The following is a 23,038-nucleotide window of genomic DNA, read 5'->3' as shown; positions in this document are numbered from 1 at the left end:
GTTAGGAGTACTGTTTAAAAGCATAGTCTAGTAACTTAGGGTTTTAGACATGAAAATGCTTTTGTTGTTAGAGCTATAGGAAGCCGTCGAAGTCTACATGAGTAATTGTATTCATCAACTAAGATTGGGGATCTTAGCGGAAATCCTCTGAACTATAACCGTTAATCCTGTGTGAGTGAGGAAGTCGTGTATAATTAGTATACGGGTCGACCACACCACTTGTGATTGTTAGCTACAATCAACCGTAAGAAAGTGACGAACTATCCTTTTACTTGTTATTGTTCCGGCATCGATGAAGCGTACGGTGTTGTTCTCATGGAAATCATGAGTGTGTTATTTCTCATGGAAATCATGAGTGTGTTTTATCAGAGGTATTATGTCATAGCAGCGGTTACAGGCTCATGGTAGCAAATTGTTAGAAACATTATACTTTGTCGTATACAAGTATTAATGTTAAGTATAAGTTTCCCCCTACTTATACCTTAGGTTTAAGGAATGTTTAGGTATAATACTTAATTCATAAGTAAACTATTATACCTAATATACATACTAAATGTTGGAGAGTCAAAATGATACTTTCAAAACAATACTTTTGAACGTGGAAAATGTATTATTTTTATATGGAGTCAAAACCTGTGGACTCACCAACTTTATGTTGACGTATTTTAAAATGCATGTGTTTTCAAGAACTTGAAAAGCTGGTATGTATTCGAACAGGAGAAGTTTTACTATTACCTTTCTGTTCATTAAGAAGTATGCCATAGTCGGATATTATGTAATAGGTTCTAGAAAAACAGTTATGTAACTTTCAATTATCAATAAAGGTATGTATTTTCTTTAGTACTGTTCAATGTATGTTATATAACTATGATACGAAGAATGACGTTACACCACCCGGTGTTTCCGCCGATGGCTGGGGGTGTGACAGAAATTGGTATCAGAGCTATTAACTATAGTGAACTAGTACTTTCTTAGGAAAGCACGTCTATAGTTTAGGGCTTACTCTATTAGGTTTAGGTATATCCCTTAGCCTACATTAAAAAGTATTATTAATTATTCTACTAAAGGACTACTTACGGGAGCGGTGACACGGATAGTCATGTTAATTTGGGTTGCTGGATTCCAGAACGACTATATGCTAAAATGATCATGCCCTTTCGACTGTCCTGACTGGCCGGAGCCTTATCAGATAGACCTGAAGTAACAAACAATAGTTAAAGCGTGAATACAATAAATAAGAATATAGAGTCATATATAAAGACTTAGACCTGCAATGAGAATACACCTTAATACCCGGAATGTTTTTGATCTCAAGGATTTAGATCAAATATTCCAACTAAAGTTTATATGTGCGTATATCCTATCACAATTAGGTGTAGGTGCGCAACTACATTTTATTATGATAAGATCATATGAACTATTTAATTTGGGAGTAATATTTGATAGACTAAACTCTTGGTGATCCAAAATGTATAGGAATTCGACATGACACATTCACGAGAATGGATAATCATCGAGGATACGGATGAAGAAGAGGAAGTTTCATTCCCCATGATGGTAGGCAATCCTTACTACCCTATAAATCCAACCACCTTTCATCCAATACCTTCTGACAATGGAGCACCTTAACCTTCCAATGAATGGGAAGAGAGTGAACCAATGGAGGAGACAGAATCGGTGGCATCATCTTTACCACCAATGAACACTCTTTACCGTCAAGTTCCAGGATGAGCAAAAATGAAACGCACGGCACGTAAATCCATACCGATATGGCAAAAGATTAAGAAAAATCAGAAGGCGACATCTTCAGGAAGTCATAGAGTTAAAGATGAACCTGCACGGATCGCACAAACCGCTGATAGGTGGGTGGCGGAAGAAAGTGTTGCTAAGATGTATGACCTAGCACGTCTCCCACATTCTTCTGAAGTTAACACTTTATCTCAATTGTTTGAGAAAAGTGTGAAAATTGAATATAAGATGGAAATTGTCGAAGGAAGGGCTACTCATCTCTCCGGAAGAGTACGAAGGCTAGAAGGACAAAGGACGCGAGATCAGGAATCGGTGATGGATGTCCATCATCGTAAATTTTTTTTCTTATAACGACATGATTACTCACGATGCAAGGATTGCAGAGTTGGAGCTCTACAATCAAACCTCAAGAAATGAAGAACGCACGGGAAGTCTTGAGCAGAGAACTCAAGCACTTGAGGAGCAAGTAGTTAATGTCACTGACGTGCTAGGTCATCACTTAGGTTTCTGGTAGATAAGTTAAAACTAGTGGTTTTGTAAATAGAGAAATCAGACTAGTTAAGGCAAGAAGAGTAAAGTTTATAACAAGGATGTAGAAAACCTTGCAAATTTTGCAATGTTTATAGAAACGTTTCTCTTTTAAGCCTAAATAAAGTAATGTAACCGCTGGTAATAATATGAGGCATATATTACAATAATCATTATGTTATCCATTATGTTTTACACTTTGAAGAATAATTGAAGTATTTAGTACTTGTGTATTAAATGACTAACAAAACTCATAAAATTCTTATTATTTATAATAGGAACTAAAACAAATGCCTAGAAGGAGTAGTGCTCGGCTAAACCCTAACCGACGATCAGCACCACAACAACAACCACCAGAACCAAACCCCCCAATGAGTACATCAGAACTAGAAGAAATCATAGCTCAAAGAATTGTTGCGGCTCTATCTAATGTTACAAGAGATGGAGTTAGAAATGAAGGCCATGTAGGGACCGCTAGAACCTGTACCTACAAAGATTTTATGAATTGCAGGCCAAAGAGCTTTCATGGAAATGAAGGGGTTGTTAATTTGACTAGGTGGATAGAAAAGACAGAGTCCGTCTTTCAAATAAGCTTTTGTCCAGACGACTGTAAAGTACGATTTGCAGCCTGTACTTTCGCTGATGCAGCACTTACATGGTGGAACAGCCATGTGAATACAATGGGAATTGATACTGCAAATTCCATGAAATGGGAAGAGCTAAAAATGATGCTAGTAGAAGAGTATTGTCCTAGGGAGGAAATACATAAGCTGGAACAAGAAGTATGGACCTTAACCATGAAGGTTTCAGAGATAAAAGCTTATACCGCTAGATTTAATGATCTTGCAGTAATGTGTCCAGCACTTGTAACCCCTGAATATAAGAAAATTGAGCGATATATTTGGGGTTTAGCATCGAAATTCAAAGGAATGGTGATCGCATCAAAGCCTACGACCTATGACAACACCAAGAGAATAGCTCATCAGCTAACCTTCACAGAGATCCAAGGAACAGAAGTGGTCTCAAAGGCTGAGTCTCCCAAATCTGGAACAAACAAGCGCAAGTTTAATAGGAAGAATCCCAAACAATCATCTGAGAAAAGACAAGAAGTGGCAACCAATTATGCAGCCACGACAGCAGTACCCACACAACCAAAATCTTCATGGTGCAATCAGTGCAACCGTCATCATCCAGGTGATTGTTTTGTCTGCACGAAGTGCAAGAAAAAGGGGCATACTGCTAGTTACTACAGGAGCACAACACCTGCAACAGTAAATCAGGGAACAAATACTGGAACAGGCCATGGTGAAGGAAGAAAGTGCTATGAGTGTGGAGAGGTTGGACACATCAAGAAAGAATGTCCAAAGTTAAGGAGTCAAGGAGGCATAGGGCGTGGCAGGGCGTTTGTGATCGGAAGCAGAGAGGCTATCCAGGACCCTTCGGTCGTATATGGTACGTTTCTCATAGATAATTTATATACTACCATACTCTTCGACTCTGGAGCAGATAGAAGTTTTATAACTCCGACGTTTAGAAAATTGTTAAGTCATGAGTCTAGCAAATTAAAAGAAATGTATGAAGTAGAAATCGCTAACGGTCAAACTGAGAAAACACATGAAATCCTAGAAAACTGTTTGTTAACTCTTAATAACTACCTTTTTCACGTCAACCTCATGCCAATGCCTATCGGTAGTTTTGATGTCATAATTGGCATGGATTGATTATCTTCACACCACGCCGAAATTCTATGCCATGAGAAAGCCATATGACTACCCTTACCAAATGGCGAAGCCCTTATTATCTATGGTGATAAATCTGGGAAGAACCTCAAAGTCATCTCTTGTACCAAGACCCAGAAATATCTACATAAGAAATGTAGCGCATTCTTAGCCCACATTGTAGATAAGAAGAGAAAGACAAAAGAAATCAACGACATACCTCAAGTATGTGATTTCCCTGACGTGTTTCCTGAAGATCTACCTGGAATCCCTCCCGTCCGACAAGTTGAGTTTCGAATCGACTTAATTCCAGGAGCAGCACCAGTAGCGAAATCTCCTTATCGGTTGGCTCCATCCGAAATGCAAGAATTGTCTAGCCAACTACAAGAACTTCTTGACAAAGGCTTTATTAGGCCAAGTTTTTCACCTTGGGGAGCACCAATCTTGTTTGTCAAGAAGAAGGACGGATCCTTTCGAATGTGTATTGATTATCAGGAGCTGAATAAGCTAACGATCAAGAATCGTTACCCGCTTCCAAGAATTGATGATCTATTCGATCAACTGCAAGGATCCAGCTACTACTCAAAAGTAGATCTCAGATCAGGATACCATCAACTCAGAGTACAAGAAGATGATATTCCAAAAACAGCGTTTAGAACTCATTATGGTCGTTATGAGTTCTTAGTTATGTCTTTTGGATTGACCAATGCCCCAACAGTGTTTATGGATCTCATGAATCGTGTTTGCAAACCATACTTGGATAAATTCGTGATCGTATTTATCGATGATATATTGATATATTCACGAACCAAGGAAGAACATGGTCAACACTTATAAATAATCTTGGAGCTACTGAGAAAAGAAAAGTTGTATGCCAAATTCTCAAAATGTGAGTTTTGGATTAGAGAAGTACGATTTTTAGGTCATGTAGTTAGCAACGAAGGAATTCATGTTGACCCATCCAAAGTTGAAGCAATTAGGATTGGGAAGTTCCAAAGACGCCAACAGAAGTGCGTCAATTCCTAGGACTTGCTGGCTATTACCGCAGATTCATAGAGAATTTCTCCAAAATAGCCAAGCCGCTTACAACACTAACCCAGAAGGATACGAAGTTCAACTGGGAAGACAAACAAGAAGCTGCTTTTCAGAAACTGAAGCAAATGTTGTGTAGTGCACCAATCCTATCCCTTCCAGATGGGACAGAAGATTTCATCGTATATTGCGACGCATCAAATCAAGGATTGGGATGTGTGTTGATGCAAAAAGGAAAATTTATTACCTATGTATCACGACAACTTAAGGTACATGAGAATAATTACACTACCCATGATCTTGAATTGGGAGCTGTAGTTTTTGCACTAAAAATCTGGAGACATTACTTATACGGTACTAAGTGTACTATTTTTACTGACCACAAGAGTCTCCAACACATCTTCAACCAAAAAGATCTTAATATAAGACAACGAAGATGGGTCGAATTGTTAAATGATTACAAATGTGAGATTCGTTATCATCCCGAAAAGGCAAACGTGGTAGCAGATGCCTTGAGCCGGAAAGAATATATTAAACCCCTTCGGGTACGAGCATTAACTATAACGATCCATTCTAACTTTACGACACAAATTAGAAAAGCTCAACTTGAGGCTCTAAAAGAAGAAAACATCAAGAACGAAGCTTTGCGAGGAATGGAAAAGCAACTTATACAAAAAGATGACGGAACGCGACACTTTATGAACCGAATTTGGACGCCTAAGTTCGGTGGAGTCGGGGACTTTGTCTTAGAAGAAGCCCACAAGTCCAAATATTTCGTGCATCCAGGCTCTGACAAAATGTACTTAGATTTAAAAGTACATTATTGGTGGCCAAACATGAAGGCAAAAATTGCTAGTTATGTGAGCAAATGCTTGACTTGTTCTAGAGTAATGGCAGAACATCAAAAGCCTTCATGTTTATTTCAACAACCGGAAATACCTGAATGGAAATGGGAGCAGATATCAATGGACTTCATCACTAAGTTACCTAAAACTCCTAGTGGGTTCGACACTATTTGGGTAATAGTCGATAGATTAACTAAGTCCGCCCATTTCTTACCAATTAAGGAGAACGACAAGATGGAGAAGCTGACTAGAATTTATCTTAAGGAAATTGTCAGATTGCATGGAGTTCCAAATTCTATTATTTCTGACCGAGATAGTAGATTCACTTCACGATTTTGGCAATCTCTACAAAAATCCTTAGGAACACGTCTAGATATGAGTACAACTTACCATCCACAGACTGATGGTCAGAGTGAGAGAACCACTCAGACTTTAGAAGATATGCTCCGAGCCTGTGTAATAGACTTTGGAAATGCATGGGATACTCATTTACCGTTAATTGAGTTTTCCTACAACAATAGTCATCACACCAGCATCAAGGTTGCACCGTTTGAGGCTCTTTATGGACGAAAATGTCATTCCCCAGTATGTTGGGCAGAAGTTGGAGATACGCAGATGGACAGAGAACGTATAGGCGATACCTTACGTACTGGACCAGAACTAATTCATGAGACAACTGAAAAGATCGTGCAAATTAAGGATCGATTAAAGGCTACACGTGATCGTCAAAAGAGCTATGCTGACGTAAGACGTAAGCCTTTAGAATTCCAAGTTGGAGATAAAGTAATGTTGAAAGTCTCTCCTTGGAAAGGCGTAATTCGATTCGGGAAACGAGGCAAACTAAACCCACGGTATATAGGACCTTTTGAAATTCTAGCAAGAATTGGTTCTGTCGCATACCAACTCAAGTTGCCTCAAGAACTAAGTAATGTGCACGATGTTTTTCACGTATCAAACCTCAAAAGATGTCTATCCGATGACACTCTTATTATACCTCTCGAAGAGATACAAGTCAATACGAAACTCAACTTTGTAGAAGAACCTGTTGAGATCATTGATCGAGAAGTCAAACGATTAAAGCAAAGTCGTATTCCCATAATGAAAGTTCGATGGAACTCTTTACGAGGACCTGAATTTACTTGGGAACGTGAAGATCAGATGAAAGAAAAATACCCCCAACTGCTTGACAAAACCCCGTCCATAAGATAAGTTTCGGGACAAAATTATTCTAACGGGGGGAGAATGTAACACCAGTCAAAATAGGTCAATAGACAATCACATGTGATTATGCCAATCATGTAATGTGATTTTGTTAAACTAGTAATGTGATAAGAGTGCTATGTAGTTCATGATAAATTACAATACAAATATGAACTTTCTTTATGATACAATTCAAAGTATACGTCCATACGACTCCAAAAATATAGAGAACGTCTGAATCTGACTTCGCATGAAGAAGTTATGATAAACCGAACACTATAAATCTCTATAATAAGAGGAATTTAAAATAGACTTAGAATTAGCTATTGGAGTCTAAAAGAGAGTTGTAGTACTTCTAAATACCTACGCGTGCATATAAAGAACGTCAAAAACAGAGTTCGTATGTGAAAGTTACGACCTTCCGAAGATTCAGCTGTTAGAAACCCTAATCTGACTAAGCTCACGACGTGAGCACAGAACTCACGACGTGAGGAGTCATTTTGCCACATCTCGGAATCTAGAAGGTGTCTGAAGAGGCTATGAAGGGATAAGATCCAAAATCACGACGTGAGCAAGGATATCTCACGATGTGAGGAGTCACATGGCCACCTTTCGAAGCTAGGGACGCAAATGGCAAGTCTACGGGGTGACCAGCCATGGCTCACGACGTGAGACTATATGGCTCACGACGTGAGACTATATGGCTCACGATGTGAGAGGCCAAAAATCTTACTATAAATAGTAGGTCCGACCTTGACACTTCCTTACACCATTTCCCTTTCTCCTCTCTCATTTGCTAAAGCCCTCTTGCATCCCGAGCCCCGACGACCTTGTACGATGACCGTTTCTGCTTAGATTACATAAAATCATGCTACTAGGGTGAGTTTCACGGCCCCACTTTCTAATATTTTCGGGGGAAAACGCATGCTAAATATTGTATATACGTTACTATTATGTCTATATGATAGTATATCAGTATCAACGTAGATAGTTATAATAACCGGGATATAGTTGTTCTAAATATAATATTTTGAATATATACAACTATTATCAACTTGTTAGCATGTTATTATACTAATGTAGATCTTGAGTTATACTTAGGATTCTATATATATGTTGTGTGCGATATAGTTCCGAAGTTATAGTCGGAAGTTCTATATGTTAATTTATAAAGTATGTTGCTATTGTTAGTTTTATGTCAAGATAAAACTTGGTATGTTATGTGTTGTTGTTATTGGTTTTATGTTAAGATAAAACCTGGTTTTACTTCAAGTTATAGCTGTTATACTGCCTAAATGTTATGAAGCTAGGAGTACTGTTTAAAAGCATAGTCTAGTAACTTAGGGTTTTAGACATGAAAATGCTTTTGTTGTTAGAGCTATAGGAAGCCGTCGAAGTCTACATGAGTAATTGTATTCATCAACTAAGATTGGGGATCTTAGCGTAAATCCTCTGAACTGTAACCGTTAATCTCGTGTGAGCGAGGAAGTCATGTATAATTAGTATACGGGTCGACCACCCCACTTGTGATTGTTAGCTACAGTCAACCATAAGCAAGTGACGAATTATCCTTTTACTTGTTATTGTTCCGGCGTCGATGAAGCGTACAGTGTGGTTCTCATGGAAATCATGAGTGTGTTTTATTAGAGGTATTATGTCATAGCAGCGGTTACAGGCTCATGGTAGCAAATTGTTAGAAACATTATACTTTTTCGTATACAAGTATTAATGTTAAGTATAAGTTTCCCCCTACTTATATCTTAGGTTTAAGGTATGTTTAGGGATAATACTTAATTCATAAGTAAACTATTATACCTAATATACATACTAAATGTTGGAGATTCAAAATGATACTTTCAAAACTATACTTTTGAACGTGGAAATGTATTATTTTTATATGGAGTCAAAACCTGTGGACTCACCAACTTTATGTTGACGTATTTTAAAATGCATGTGTTTTCAGGAACTTGAAAAGCTGGTATGTATTCGAACAGGAGAAGTTTTACTATTACCTTTCTGTTCATTAAGAAGTATGCCATAGTCGGATATTATGTAATAGGTTCTAGAAAAACAATTATGTAACTTTCAATTATCAATAAATGTATGTATTTTCTTTAGTACTGTTCAATGTATGTTATATTATTGTGATACGAAGAATGACGTTACACCACCCGGTGTTTCCGTCGATGGCTGGAGGTGTGACAAAATGGTCGCCTACAAGAAACACTATAATGATGCCACAAAAGTTTCATGCATCATGGTGGCCACAATGCCTCTAGAATTGCAAAGGTAATATGAGGATTACTAGTCATACGAGATAAACAAGGTCCTTATGGAGAAATATCACAAGCGAGTTCGTCAGGAAAAGTACGAGGTGGTAAAGTTCCTCATTGCTAGCAAGATGAAAGAGGGAGAGTCTGTTAGTACCCACGTTCAGAGAACGCAACGATACGTGGACAGGCTCATCAAGCCGAATGTGAATTTTGATGAAGAGTTGGCAATCGACATCATGTTGAACTCTTTGCCTAGTTGTTATGATCAGTTCATATTGACCTATCATTTGAACAACAATGAAACTACTTTTTCTCAATTGCACAACCTGCTTCGAACAATTGAAGCAGGAATGAAGGGAAAAAGTATTGCCTCCGCTCCTTCTAGTGCTCCTATTCTGGCCATAGGACAAGGGAAAGGGGAAAAAGAGGAGAGGTCATCCCAAGCAAAAATGGAAGGGAAAGTCCCAAGTTGGGTCATCAAGATCAAGACCCAAAGGAAAATCTAGTTCTGATTTGCCCCCTGTCTCTGACCCCAAAGAGGCCACTTGCTTCTACTGCAATGACAAGGGGAATTGGAAACGAAGATGCCCAAAATACTTGCAGGATATCAAGGATGGCAAGGTGAAGCCAACCTCAGCAGGTATTTACACTATCTTATCTAATAACTAATCATATTATCGTTCTTGGGTCCTTGATACAAGATGTGGATTTCACATTTGTTCTTATTTGCAGGGGCTAAAAAGAAGTGAGGATATGGACCATGGAAGGATGAACTTAATCATGGGGAATAGGCGATCTTCACCTGTCACCAAGATTGGAGTTTATGGCTTAGTTCTTAGTAGTGGTTTAGGATTAGATTTAAGAAATTGACGCACTTCCGTTGGCGTCTTGGGAGCTTCCCAATTCTTAACCGCTTCTATCTTGGAAGGGTCGACATGAATTCCCTTACTGCTCACCACATGCCCAAGAAAGTGTAGTTTTAACAAAAATTCACACTTAGAGAATTTGGCGTACAACTTTTCTTTCCTTAACAGCTCTAGGTTTACTCGAAGGTGTTGCCCATGATCTTCCTTGGTTCGTGATTATACCAGTATATCGTAGATGAGTACACACTCGATTCATAAGATCTTAGCGTGTCCTAAACGCAGTCTTTGGAATGTCCTTTTCTATGACTCGAAGGTTTACACACTCGATTCATAAGATCCATAAAGACCACGTACCATTCTCTCAAATCAAACGGTTGAAGTTCAATTGAAATGAACAGTAAATTCTCCTCACAAACCTATTTTGCATATATATATATATATATATATATATATATATATATATATATATATATATATATATATATAATTTTTACAAAAATAATTATTTTTTGGATTTTTTAATAAACGACAAACTCACATGCTTTTAAATACCACTTAGACCGGAGGGAGTGGAGTGCAGTTTCAGCCTACGTGTCATATGAAACCGCAGTGAACACCCCTCCCCCTATGCGGTTTGGGGTGTGCGGCCAAAAATGGAAGTGCTCCTTTCTCTCTCACTCTTCCTCCTTCTCTCTATCTCTCTCTCTTCTTTCTCTCTTTTTTTTATTTTTTTTTTAAATTATGGAATACCTCTCCTTGGGTGTGGCAAGAAAAGTGTGGAAAAAAGAGGGAGTGTGACACCACTCTCTCCAACCTTATATCTCTCAGTAAGATTTGAACACTAACTTCTTATTTAAGAAACTTACTTCTTATTGCTAAACCAAAGTCAATAACTATTTTCCACTAAACTGTTAAGATTCAAACAAAACGTGAAATGCATATACAAGTTGTAAAAATGTTGTATTTTTACAACTTTATTTAAACAAAAGTATTTCTTAAATGTTCGAAAAATGATTAAAAAAATATTATTTAAATGATTTTAAAACTTTTTTAAAAATAAATAAATTATAGGAAATTATATTTTTTATAAATATTTTAATTTAAATTGTATAAAAAGTATGAAGAAAGTTATACAAAAGTTTTATAAAAACTTGAAAAAAATAAATTTGAAAAAAAATAATTTTAGAACAAATTTATAAAAGGAAAATTTTGACGGATAAAATTTAAAATATAAATCAAATTCTTAATAAAGTTTAAAAGCTGATTAAAAAATATAAAATTAATATTTGATTTTTTGTATTTGATATAACATGTGGAAAAAATATTTATTAACCTTTTATAATTTTTTAAATTTATTGACAATTTATAAACATAAATTTTGTAACATCCCAAAAATCATGACCAAAAAAATTTCTTTTAAAACATTACCAAAACATAACATTAAATCATTTCAAACATACTAAAAAGTGTTATATAACAAATCAGAGTATTTTTCCCAAAACACATATTCATTTTATCAGAGTAAACATCTCAGGCTAAACTTCTTGGTGTGTGCCATGCGATCATCCCGAGCTCTTCATTCCGCTACCGGGAATACCTGAAACCAAAACTGAAAACCGTAAGCACGAAGCTTAGTGAGTTCCCCAACCTACCACATACCATACATATCTACTGATCCAAACATACCATACATAACTCTGAGCACATAACAACATACTGGGCCTCGCCCTCCATCGGGCCCCGTCCGTCATCAGGCCCCGCCTGGCATCAGGTCCCACCTGGCATCGAGCCCCGCTCGGTATACAGATATGTATCCCTTAGGTTCCGCCTGTCTCTGGGCCTCGCCCGCCAAACACATACATACGATCAAATAACATACATAAACATTCTCTAACCATACCCTGATCTAAGGCCTCGCCTAACTTGGGCCCCGCCCCTGGTCTGCTGCTGAAGTAGTGGAACCCCGTCCACACTCCTACTAGTAGTAAGATACGGGCCCTCGCCCACACTCACATCCTTCCTATCACGGGCCTCGCCCCTGTTCTGCTAATATCGAGATATGGAACCCCATCCATACTCAGCTAGTGATGAGATACGGGACCTCGCCCACACTCACCTTCCTACCAGTTACATACAAGTATCACGAAGACAACAAGTATAATCTAACATAAGAATCTTCCTCGGGTTTACCCCGACATCGGACCCCCGGTCCGGAGACATACTATTATCTAACATACTTCGGGCTTACCCCGGAATCGGACCCCCGGTCCGGAACCTATCATACCGACACATGCAAGAATCACAAAGACCTCTAGCATCCTAACCTTCCTCGGGCCTCGCCCCGCATCGGGTCGTAACCCGGAACATATATCAATAAGTGCCTAGGGCTAACCCCCGGGTCTTCCTTCTATACGCAAGCATAAGCATAAACATAAACATATAATAATGGGCCGGCATTGTGGCCGTAGACCCATGAACACAGTGAGGAGACTCACCTCGCACTGCTGAAAACTCGTTGAACACTTCTGACTGCTAACCGCCAACTTCTGAACCGCTGACCCTTCGGCTTCCCGAACTATCAATACCCAAAACAACATTTAGACCATAATAATCCAAAAGTCAACCCTAGTCAAACTTGGTCAAAGTCAACTTCCAGTTGACTTGACTCGCCGAGTTGTTCTACCAACTCGCCGAGTCCAGCTCCTCAAATGCCAAAACAACCCCGACTCCACTCGTCGAGTCTAGCGAGAACTTGACGGGTTCTCCTTCATCTAACACTTCGGGACTATCTTCAACCGACTCACCGAGTTCATCCTTGAACTCGTCGAGTTCATCATCATCGCATGAATATCTAGGCCATGACTCGCCGAGTCGTATGAACAACTCGTCGAGTTCATCTTCATAACTAAGAAGATTGCCTTGGACTCGCCGAGTTCCTCTTCGAACTCGTCGAGTACTATGATCTTCATGTCCATTACGGACCCAGACTGGTTGGATCCTTTACTAACTCCACTCACTGTTCCGAATCATGAACAGAAGGGTTTGGGTTTGCGACCCGACTCGCCGAGTCCATGAACTGACTCGCCGAGTCCACCTTGTAACATCTCTATTCTGTCGATTACAGTCCATTCCAACACCTTCAACCCATAGATCTGGACTTCCAATGATAGCATTGCACGTAAAGTTGCTAACTTTACGTGCATGCAAGGTGCTATGGAGCTAAAACTCTTAATCCAAGCTAAAATGAAGGTCTAGGACATGAATGGAACCATAGCTGGATAAAGCTACCCACTCAGAGCTCCTCAAGCTCAGAAATGCTCAGGTCTGAAGTCCTTTTTCGTCCTCAAAGGCTCAATACTCAGATTGGCCTTTGAAATGGCCCAAAAGTGGGAAAATACAAGCTAGAAAGGGAATCTAGATGAACAATAGCTAAGGTATAAGCTGTATACCTCCAAATCATTTGAAATCCCACCCAAGCTCTGGATCTACTATTTCTTCTTTCACCACCAAGGTCCTTCTTCCTTTTCCATGCTTCAATTCACTCTCAAGGCAAGAACTAGCTCAAAAATGGAATTGGGTGGCTAGGGTTTCGAGTTTTGGACAATAGGGGCCGCAAATGAAACCCTAGGGGAGAGAATAAGATGCTTAAATAGGGCACTAAGTCCCGAAATTAGGGTTTCCAAACCCAGACCAGACTCGCCGAGTCCACTTGTCGACTCGCCGAGTCGGTCACTTAATCTTTGACACGGAACCCGCTCCCACTCGTCGAGTTCCTCCTTAGACTCGACGAGTTGACCCCTTTGACTTGGGGTTTTTCTTTCCTTTCCGGGTCTTCTGGATTCTAGGTGTTACAAATTTTTTTTTTCTAAATACAATGGTAACCAGACTTTAAATATATGGTAAAATGACAAATATTATATATATATATATATATATATATATATATATATATATATATATATATATATATATATATATATATAAAGAGTTCATTTGAGACGAACATAATTTTGTGAGACCGTGAGACCAAAATTTTTTAGTAAATATTCTAATATTCTATTGTTCGTAAAAATAGAAAATGCAATATATATTCTAACACACACACACACACACACATATATATATATATATATATATATATATATATATATATATATGTTGGTTCCCTTGAGATTAATAAAAAATTAGAGATTGTGAGATAGGTGGATAGCCCTTTGATGTTATTATCTTTATTTGTAAAATGTGATGGTGGCATAATTGTAAATATATTGGTAACTTTTCAAATTAACGTCGTTAGTAAGCATTGTAGGGCTAGTATTGTAAATTTGCAAATAATCATTTCAGTTTTGCAGAGGCTACGATACTGTAACCGCCTATACTCTTGTTTTGTTTCTCGATCAAAATCTCACTTAGAAACTCACACGAAAACCCTCTTTTTCTTTCTTTATCGCATTTTCCCCTAGTTTTCGTTTGTTAGTTGTGCAAATTAAGTTTGAAAAATCAGTAAATGTCTTCAGGAGAAAATCTAAACGAAGTCGCATCTTTGTTAAGCGGAATGAAAGGTTAGAATGCGAGTAATTTTTCATTTTATTGATAATGCATGTTTGTTTTAATTAGTTAACTTTAGTTTTATGTTGATAATGATGATTTTTGTTTTGATTCAGTAGTTTTTTCGTCATTTTTACTTGATTTTGATGTTTTTCTCGTTTACAGTTCATCTGTTTTTTATTATGTTTGTTTGTTGTGGTTTTTGATGTAACTAGTTGTTTATATTTTTACAGATAAGGATTTCAAAGGAAACTATGTTCGAAAAAAGTTCAAAAATCAAAAAATCTCGAAGGCGGTAGAAGTGGCGTTCTTTCGGAAGGTACAGTTCAAATAATCGATGTATAAAGAGGTTTTTGTGATATATTTTGTCTCATTTTCTTCAATTATTTTTTTATTCATAAACGATTCTCATATTTTGTGATTATGTATTTCTATGTATCAAACGTGAATATGAAGATCTTTCTGGAGAAGTTAAAGAGAAAATTTCAAAGAGAAGAAATGTTAAAGGTATTTGTCGTAATCATAACTGATTTTGTGATTTTTTCAGTGGATTGAACATAACATTTAGTTATATGTTTATTTCTAGTTCTAATCATAAATGATTTTATACGTTTGTTTATAATCATTAGTAAATAGTAATGATAAATGTATGTTTTTATAATCATTAGTGATTGTGTGATTTAAAATCATAGTTTATTTTTTTATTCATAATTGATTAGCATATTTTGTGATTATGTATGTCTATGTATCAAATGTGAATGTGAAGATCTTTTTGGAGAAGTTAAAGAGAAAATTTTAAAGAGAAGAAATGTTAAAGGTATTTGTTGTAATCATAACTGATTTTGTGTTTTTTTTTCAGTGGATTGAACATAACATTTTGTAACACCCGGAATCTAGAAGCTTAATTGTGGAATTATGCCAAATTCAAGTTGAACTCGGCGAGTTGGAGGAGCCAACTCGTCGAGTTGAAGATGAAGAATCATGGGATTTAGTGGGTCTACTCGACGAGTTGAGGAGCCTCAACTCGGCAAGTAGAAGTTAGCTTGACCGCGAAGTTTAATGAGGCAACTCGATGAGTTGAGGAGCCTCAACTCGGCAAGTTGGCCTCTCAGAAGGAAACCCTAATTTTCAAGTTTTTTCACACTATTTAAAGGCCTTAAACTTCCTTGACCAACCTCCTTATCAGCCTCCTTCTACTCCTGAAACCCTAAATCGAGTTGTGAGCCTCTTGTTAGGAATCTTGTGGTTTTGAGTGGATTTTTGTGTGATTTTGGTGCTTGGTGAAGGTTTGGAAGAGCTGGAAGTTGTTTAGCTTGGAAGGAAGCTTTGGGATCCAGAATCTATCACACTTTTAGCAACCATTTGAGGTAAAAAGTCTGGAACTTGGTGATTGATAGCTTAGTTCTTCTCATTTGGGTTTTATTGTGATTTTAGCCTCCTTTTTGAGTTTATGGATAAGATAGGTGGTGTAAAGGTTCATCCTTTCAGATATGAGTTTGTTTTGCTACCCTTGAGCTTAAACGTGCAAACTTTAGGAGGATCTTGATGTCATGCATGCATTAAGTCGAGTTTTAAGTTCATTTGAAGCTTAAGAGCTTCATCTAGACATGTATGGACATAAAGTCAGCAACTTTACGTGGTTTTCCAACTCAAGGAAGTCAGATCTATGCTTTGTGGCCATGCCTTTATGGATTAGGTGCTTAATTAATTAAGTTGTTGGACTTTAAGCGAACTCGGCGAGTTTATAGATAAAATCGACGAGTTGGCTCGGTTTTCCCTGATATTTTCAGATGAATAGAGGAACTCGGCGAGTTGTTGGGTAAACTTGGCGAGTTGACCTGGTTTTTCTTGATCTGTGCAGATTTATTGAAAAACTCGGCGAGTTGAAGGGGTCAACTTGGACAGTTGACTTTGACTTTCGATTTATGTCCTTGACCAAGTTTGTCCCGAGGGGTGTTTTTGATAACCTGATTTAGATTTAAGGAAAATATGGGCTTAGGATAAGACCCATATGGGGTTGGGCCCAATTTGGAAAATTAGGCCATTAGTGGGTCATTGTGGATCTTTTGGTTTTGGGCCTCAGTTTTGGTGCATGTTGGGTTAGGGGTAAAATGGTCATTTTACCCCAAGTATGGATTATGGATTATGGCATGGAGCCCAATTGCTAATTGGGTGTGTTGATGGTATTGATAGCTCGGAAGCCATCAGGACAGCAGCTAGGGATTTCTTCAGTGAGCTTCTCCATTCGAGGTGAGTTTTCCTCACTGTACTGATGGGTCGAAGGCACCAATGCTGGCCCTTTTGGATTCTTATCTTGGTTTATATTAGGACTGAGTGTTGTTATGATCGGTTAGATCGGTATCCTGGTAGAAATGATGTTTCTATGCTAATATGATCTGTTAGATCGGTATCCTGGTAGATAGGATGATGCAGTGCTTATTGATCTGTATGATTTGTGCTTGCATGTTGATTAATTATGTGTTTATGAGTTATCTATATGTCAACATGTGTATGTGGGTGAGTTGAGGTGGTCCTGCTTTGTGTTGAAGGCCAACAGACCCAGGGCGGCCCGGATAGAATGAAGGTCTGCGAGGCGGTTCAGTCAGGCCGAAGGCCCAGCGAGCGGTCCAGATAGGTTGTAGGCCCTGCGAGGCAGTCCAGTCATGCCGAAGGCTTGGGAGCGGTCCAGATAGGCTGAAGGCCCAGCGAGGCGGTCCAGTCAGGCTGAAGGCTCATTTATACATGATATTGTCTGTTACGTTTATGTGGTGGTATTTTGGGGAAGACTCACTAAGCTTTGGCTTACAGTTTTTGATTATGTTCAGGTACTTCAGTGGATCGTGGCAAGGTGAATGTGTGACCGTACACATCCTCGTGTTTTGGACTTATGATTCCTGGGAAACCCTGATAATGTAAATGTTTTGAAAACTATGTTGAAAGAGATTCTGATTTTTAAATAACGTTTTGGGAACAACGGTTTTTGTAAACACTTCTATAGAAAAGGGGTTGTTTTGAAAAGTTTAAATTTTATTAAAATTTTTAGGATGTGTACATTTAGTTTTATGTTTATTTCTAGTTCTAATCATAAATGATTTTATACGTTTGTTTATAATCATTAGAAAATAGTAATGATAAATGTATGTTTTTTATAATCATTAGTGATTGTGTGATTTAAAATCATAGTTTATTAGTCATATGCATTTTTGTTCTGTATTAATTACTAATTATGTTAATTTTTTTGTAGTAAATGATTCTGTTTATGAGAAGGAAAGTGAAGATATTATAGAGAAAAATTCCAAGGTTAAAAATGATAAAGGTATATTTTTTGCAATCATAAGTGATTATGTTTCTTCATTTGTAACTGACTATATGTATTATGTTTTCTTTTTTACTAACACTATTTTTTATAATAAAAATTGTAGTTAAAAAAGGTAAGTTAGAGAGCTCAAGGCAGACATGATCATCTATTAAAAAAGAAAAGGCCAAGGAGGTGGTGCAAACACAGTCAAAGCAATCCAAAAAAAAACAGTTATTGAACAACCAAAAGTGAACCTGACTGTTAAGGGAAAGAAATTAGTTTTTGAGAAGGTCAAAACTGTAAGCAAGAAACGTGAACTATCTGATGAAGATGATTCTGATTTTTAGAGTCTTCCTGGATGTTCAAAGAAACCAAAGAGAGAAGCTAAAGTTCTGAAGAAAGATAAAAAAAAAGTTGTTGTTATAAAAGAATTTCCTTCATTGAAGAACAGATGTTCACCCGGGTCATTGTTGGGTGTTATTCAAGGTTTAAGTAGAAAACAGAAGGATTGTGTTAAGGCTATGAGATTTGGGAGTTTGGTACGGATGAAGATGATTGACGTACCGTTAAAGATTGTTTATTATGTTCTTGATCATTTTAATTTTGAAACTTTGAAGGTGGAGTTTGAGAATTGTCAAGTTAGTGTTGATAGTAAATCTGTTTATGAGATGTTAGGATTACCATCTGGTGGCTCATTACTTTCAAACATGGATTACATTTCCGAGAATAATGAAGAGATTTGTATGTTTAAGTGGAAGAAATAGTATGGAAATATTGATAAATTGAGATTGAAACAGCTAAAGAATGAACTTGTTCGAACTAGTGCAGCGGATGATGACTTTAGAATCAACTTTTTGGTTCTTTTTATTAATACATTATGTGAGTCTACAAGCATGGGTAAATGTAATCTGAATCCATTGTATTTAATCATAAGAGATACAGATTTAAGTAGCATTGACTGGTGCGATTTCATTGTCGATTGTTTGGTAAGGACGAAGAAGGTTTACAACCCAGAGAAAGATTCTTCTTTCTTTTATGGACCAGCAGCATACCTTATGGTACGTGAGCTAATTTTTAATATTAAATCTTCTTTTTAGTTGTAAAAATATGTTTGTTTTTATTTTTAAGCATATATGATTGTATAATCATATATTATTATTTATATATCACACAGCATAATCATATAAGATTATTCATATATATTATGATTAATGATATATTTGATTTGTATAAATCATATATAATTGTATAATCATATATGATTATATAATCTAATTTTTGTTAAATTATATATTACACATCATAATCATATATGATTATTCATATATATTATGATTAATTATATATCACACAGCACAATCATATATAATTATTCATATATATTATGATTAATGATATATTTTATTTGTATAAATCATATATAATTATTCATATATATTATGATTAATGATATATTAAACTGTATAAGTAAATCTTTTTAGAAAGTTAACTTATTTGTTATATATGTTTTTTTTTGTAGTTGTTGTATGTGGATAGTTTCAAGTTTGCTCATTTGCAAGTCACTCGTAAACGTCCAACTATTTTTTATTGGACGTCAGATAAGATAAGGTTTCTTGAGGATATTTTACAAGAGAATGGAGGATTTGGATGTGGAGATGTTAATGAACCATATGTTGAAGAAGAATGTCAAAATCTGAGTATAATGAGGAGGAATCAGGTGGTGATGAGGATGAATTTGATGGTGATGAGGATTTATGTGATGAGGATGAAGAAGAGTTTGATGTTAATAAAGTTAGTGTTGTGGAGGTAATTTTATAGTTTTATTCATTTATTATTTTACTAGTGTTTTCATTTATGACTTTTTATGATTAAGTATTTTATTTTTAAGTATATTTTATCTTATGTAGGTGTATGAAACTAAAATTTCATATATGTATCAGAAGATGGAGGATTTGAAAAAGGATCTTGTTGTAAATATAGATGAGGGAGTGTTGAAGTTTCCTCAAAGTCAAAATTTGAAAAATAGGAAATTATTATTTCATGTTGAAGATTTAAACACTTAAAGTTTTGATTTCCATTATGTTTCACAACAAAGTAAAGAACCGATATTGACACCTGCTTTTGTTCAAGTTAATGATGATGAAAAAATCACAGAAATAAATCATGATGAAGATTATGGGAATGATTTTCTGAATGATCATGAAAATGTTGAAGATGATGATCAAGGGAAATGTTGTGGTGCTCAGGGGGGTGGGAGTTGTCCACATGAGGGCAATATTGGTAAAAATGACGTTGAAGGTAAAGGTGATGTTAATGATCATGCCTATGAGGACGATATTGGTAAAAATAAGGATTTGTTGAATGAGAAAGATGATGAACAAGGAAATGGAAGAGGATTCAATGAAGAAGAGGCCATGAATTTAAATTATGTTGTCGAAAATGTTAGTAAGAGTGTTGGTCTAATTGATAGCCAGGAAGGTGTATCTTTTAGTCAATTCATGTGCGATCCATTTGTTGAAAGTTTTCTTAAAATTATGGATCAAGGTAAGCATATGTTTTTATTATATATAGTTTAATCATATATGATTTTAATTTTTTATATTTGAATTTTATAGGTACTGAAAACTTGGTTGATGGTTGTATAAATCAGAAACGAGTGGAAGATGATGTGAATGACAATTTGACTGGTTTTGAGAAAAATGAATTTGATGATGGTAAGTATTTATTTATGTATTTTTTATACATAAAATATATATGAATATGTTATATAGTTGATTCACTTATGATTTTAATAATTTAGGGACTATAAATTTGGGTGATCATAAGAAAGAAGTAATTTCAGATCATATTGTTGACAAAGTTATTGTAGAAAAGAAGAAAGAAGATGAATTAATTCATCCAAGTTTATTTAAAGGTTTTGCTGAAGTGTTAGTTGAACTTTCTAAAGCAAAGAAGGATGGAGAAGGTGTGGTAGAAGGTGAAGGTGTTGAAGTTGATTCGGATTTAGGGAAAGCAATAGAAGATTGTTCAAATAAAAATAAAGATGGAGGTAATTAGTTTATAATTAATTATTGTTTATTCATATATGATTGTGTTAATAATTGTTGTTTATTCATATATAATTTTTATAATTTTTTTGGTAGAAACTGCTAAAGAAGCTTTACAAATTATACAATGGAAGGATTCAAACGAGACTTCATCATTGAAAATGGACAATGCAGAAAGGAAAGTTGAGAAGTTTTCTTGTCCAAGTTTTAGTCTTGGATTTAGTCAAGATTCTCAAGGTTCCAAGAAGGCATCTCAAAGTCAAAGTTCACCTGAACGGATGACTAAGAAAAAGATTAAGGATAAAGTTTATTTGGAAAAACCATGTGGTGGGCCAGAGTGTGTTGTTCCAAATGTTGATGTTATTGATGCTAGTCCAGTTTCTTTTGCACCCCTTTGGGTACACTAGAAGGACCATCAAAACCAATTTCTAACCATGCTAGAGTGTTAAATGAAAAAGTCCATCAAAAGCAAAGTCTGGCAAACCTAAAGATACAAATGAAGAAGGAACATCATAAGTAGATGTCAAAGGAAAGAGAGAAATGAAGTTTTCTTATGTTTATAAGTCACCTTTTAAGGAAAGGTTAATTGATTTTAAACCAAGTTTGACACAAGTAGAAAATGTTGTTTGTGAATGGCTTTTCAGTCTTCAAGGAAATCCAAGGTAATTTTTTTAAATATAATTTTTTATTTTTATAATTATAATTTTTTATTTTTAATAACATTTAAATAAATATCTACAAGGATATGGTCTTGCTTATGGAATCATATCTTATGGGTTTTAGAGCTAATTATAAAAGTATTTATAAAAAAAACCTATTGGCATGTAAGTGTTCTTGATTCATGGTCTCGTATACTAAATCATGAAGAGAAATTCGGAGATGTTAATTCTCCACTCAGATTGTTCATGAATGTTGATACTGTAAGATTTTATATATTTTTTTTCTTTTCATATTTTCATAATCATTAATAATTTTTTTATTAATTATTTACATTTTATTATATAATCATTTCTGATTTTTTTATATTACAGACTTTGTCATTTGAATATAATCATTTGAAGGAAACTGGAAAATATAAAGTTTTCAAGATAGAGACTTGAAGGTTTTGAAGGATGTTGATATGGTATATTTTGTGTTTTTATACATTTATATATATATATATATATATATATATATATATATTAATGTTTTCTTTCTAATATTATACATGTTGATGTTAGGTATTTTTCCCTGTTTTGAGGCAAAATCACATATATCTTATTGTTATCAATCTGAAGAAACCTGCTTTTGAGGTTATTGATAATGGTGCAGATGATGTTGATTTCGATGATAAGTATGGTGTAGTTTTTAAACCTCTTGTAAGTTTCAAATCATATTTAATCTTTAGATTTGAAATCATATATTATATGTTTTATAATTAGTATACTTATATTTTTCTGAGCTCAAATCATATAAGATTTTCAGGAAAAGTTTTTTTTGAAGTATCTAAAAGAGATCAATCATGTTAAAGCAAATGAAATGACTGATAAAAATCTTACACCAGTAAGACTGATAATGCCATGGAGGACAATTTAGAACAAAGTGGATTGTGGTGTTTTTTCTATGAGACATATGGAGAGTTATTTTGGAGAAAAAAGTTCTAAATGGAAATGTGGTCTTCCAAAAGAAGGTCATCTCAAGAAAAAATTATGGAGAAGTTGAGAATGAAATATGCAACAACAATTTTAACTTCTGAGATTAATATGAAGCATGATGATGTGTCGAAAGATGCGTATGTGTATCAAAAAGTTGATCCAAAGATTTGTTGTAAGCATTCATACCATGCTCAATAGAATATAGAAACAAGGCTGTCAAGTTTTTTTTTATTGAGGATTTTAGAAGTAAATGGATGATGTTTTAACAACAAGTTTGTTTATGTTGGTTTATGTTGTCTT

The sequence above is a fragment of the Lactuca virosa genome, chromosome 8, assembly GCF_052849685.1.
Source record: "Lactuca virosa cultivar CGN04683 chromosome 8, Lactuca_virosa_CGN04683_v6, whole genome shotgun sequence".
In the NCBI taxonomy this organism is placed as follows: Eukaryota; Viridiplantae; Streptophyta; class Magnoliopsida; order Asterales; family Asteraceae; genus Lactuca; species Lactuca virosa.
The sequence above is the reverse complement of the archived record's forward strand: the minus strand, read 5'-3'. Positions refer to the sequence as shown.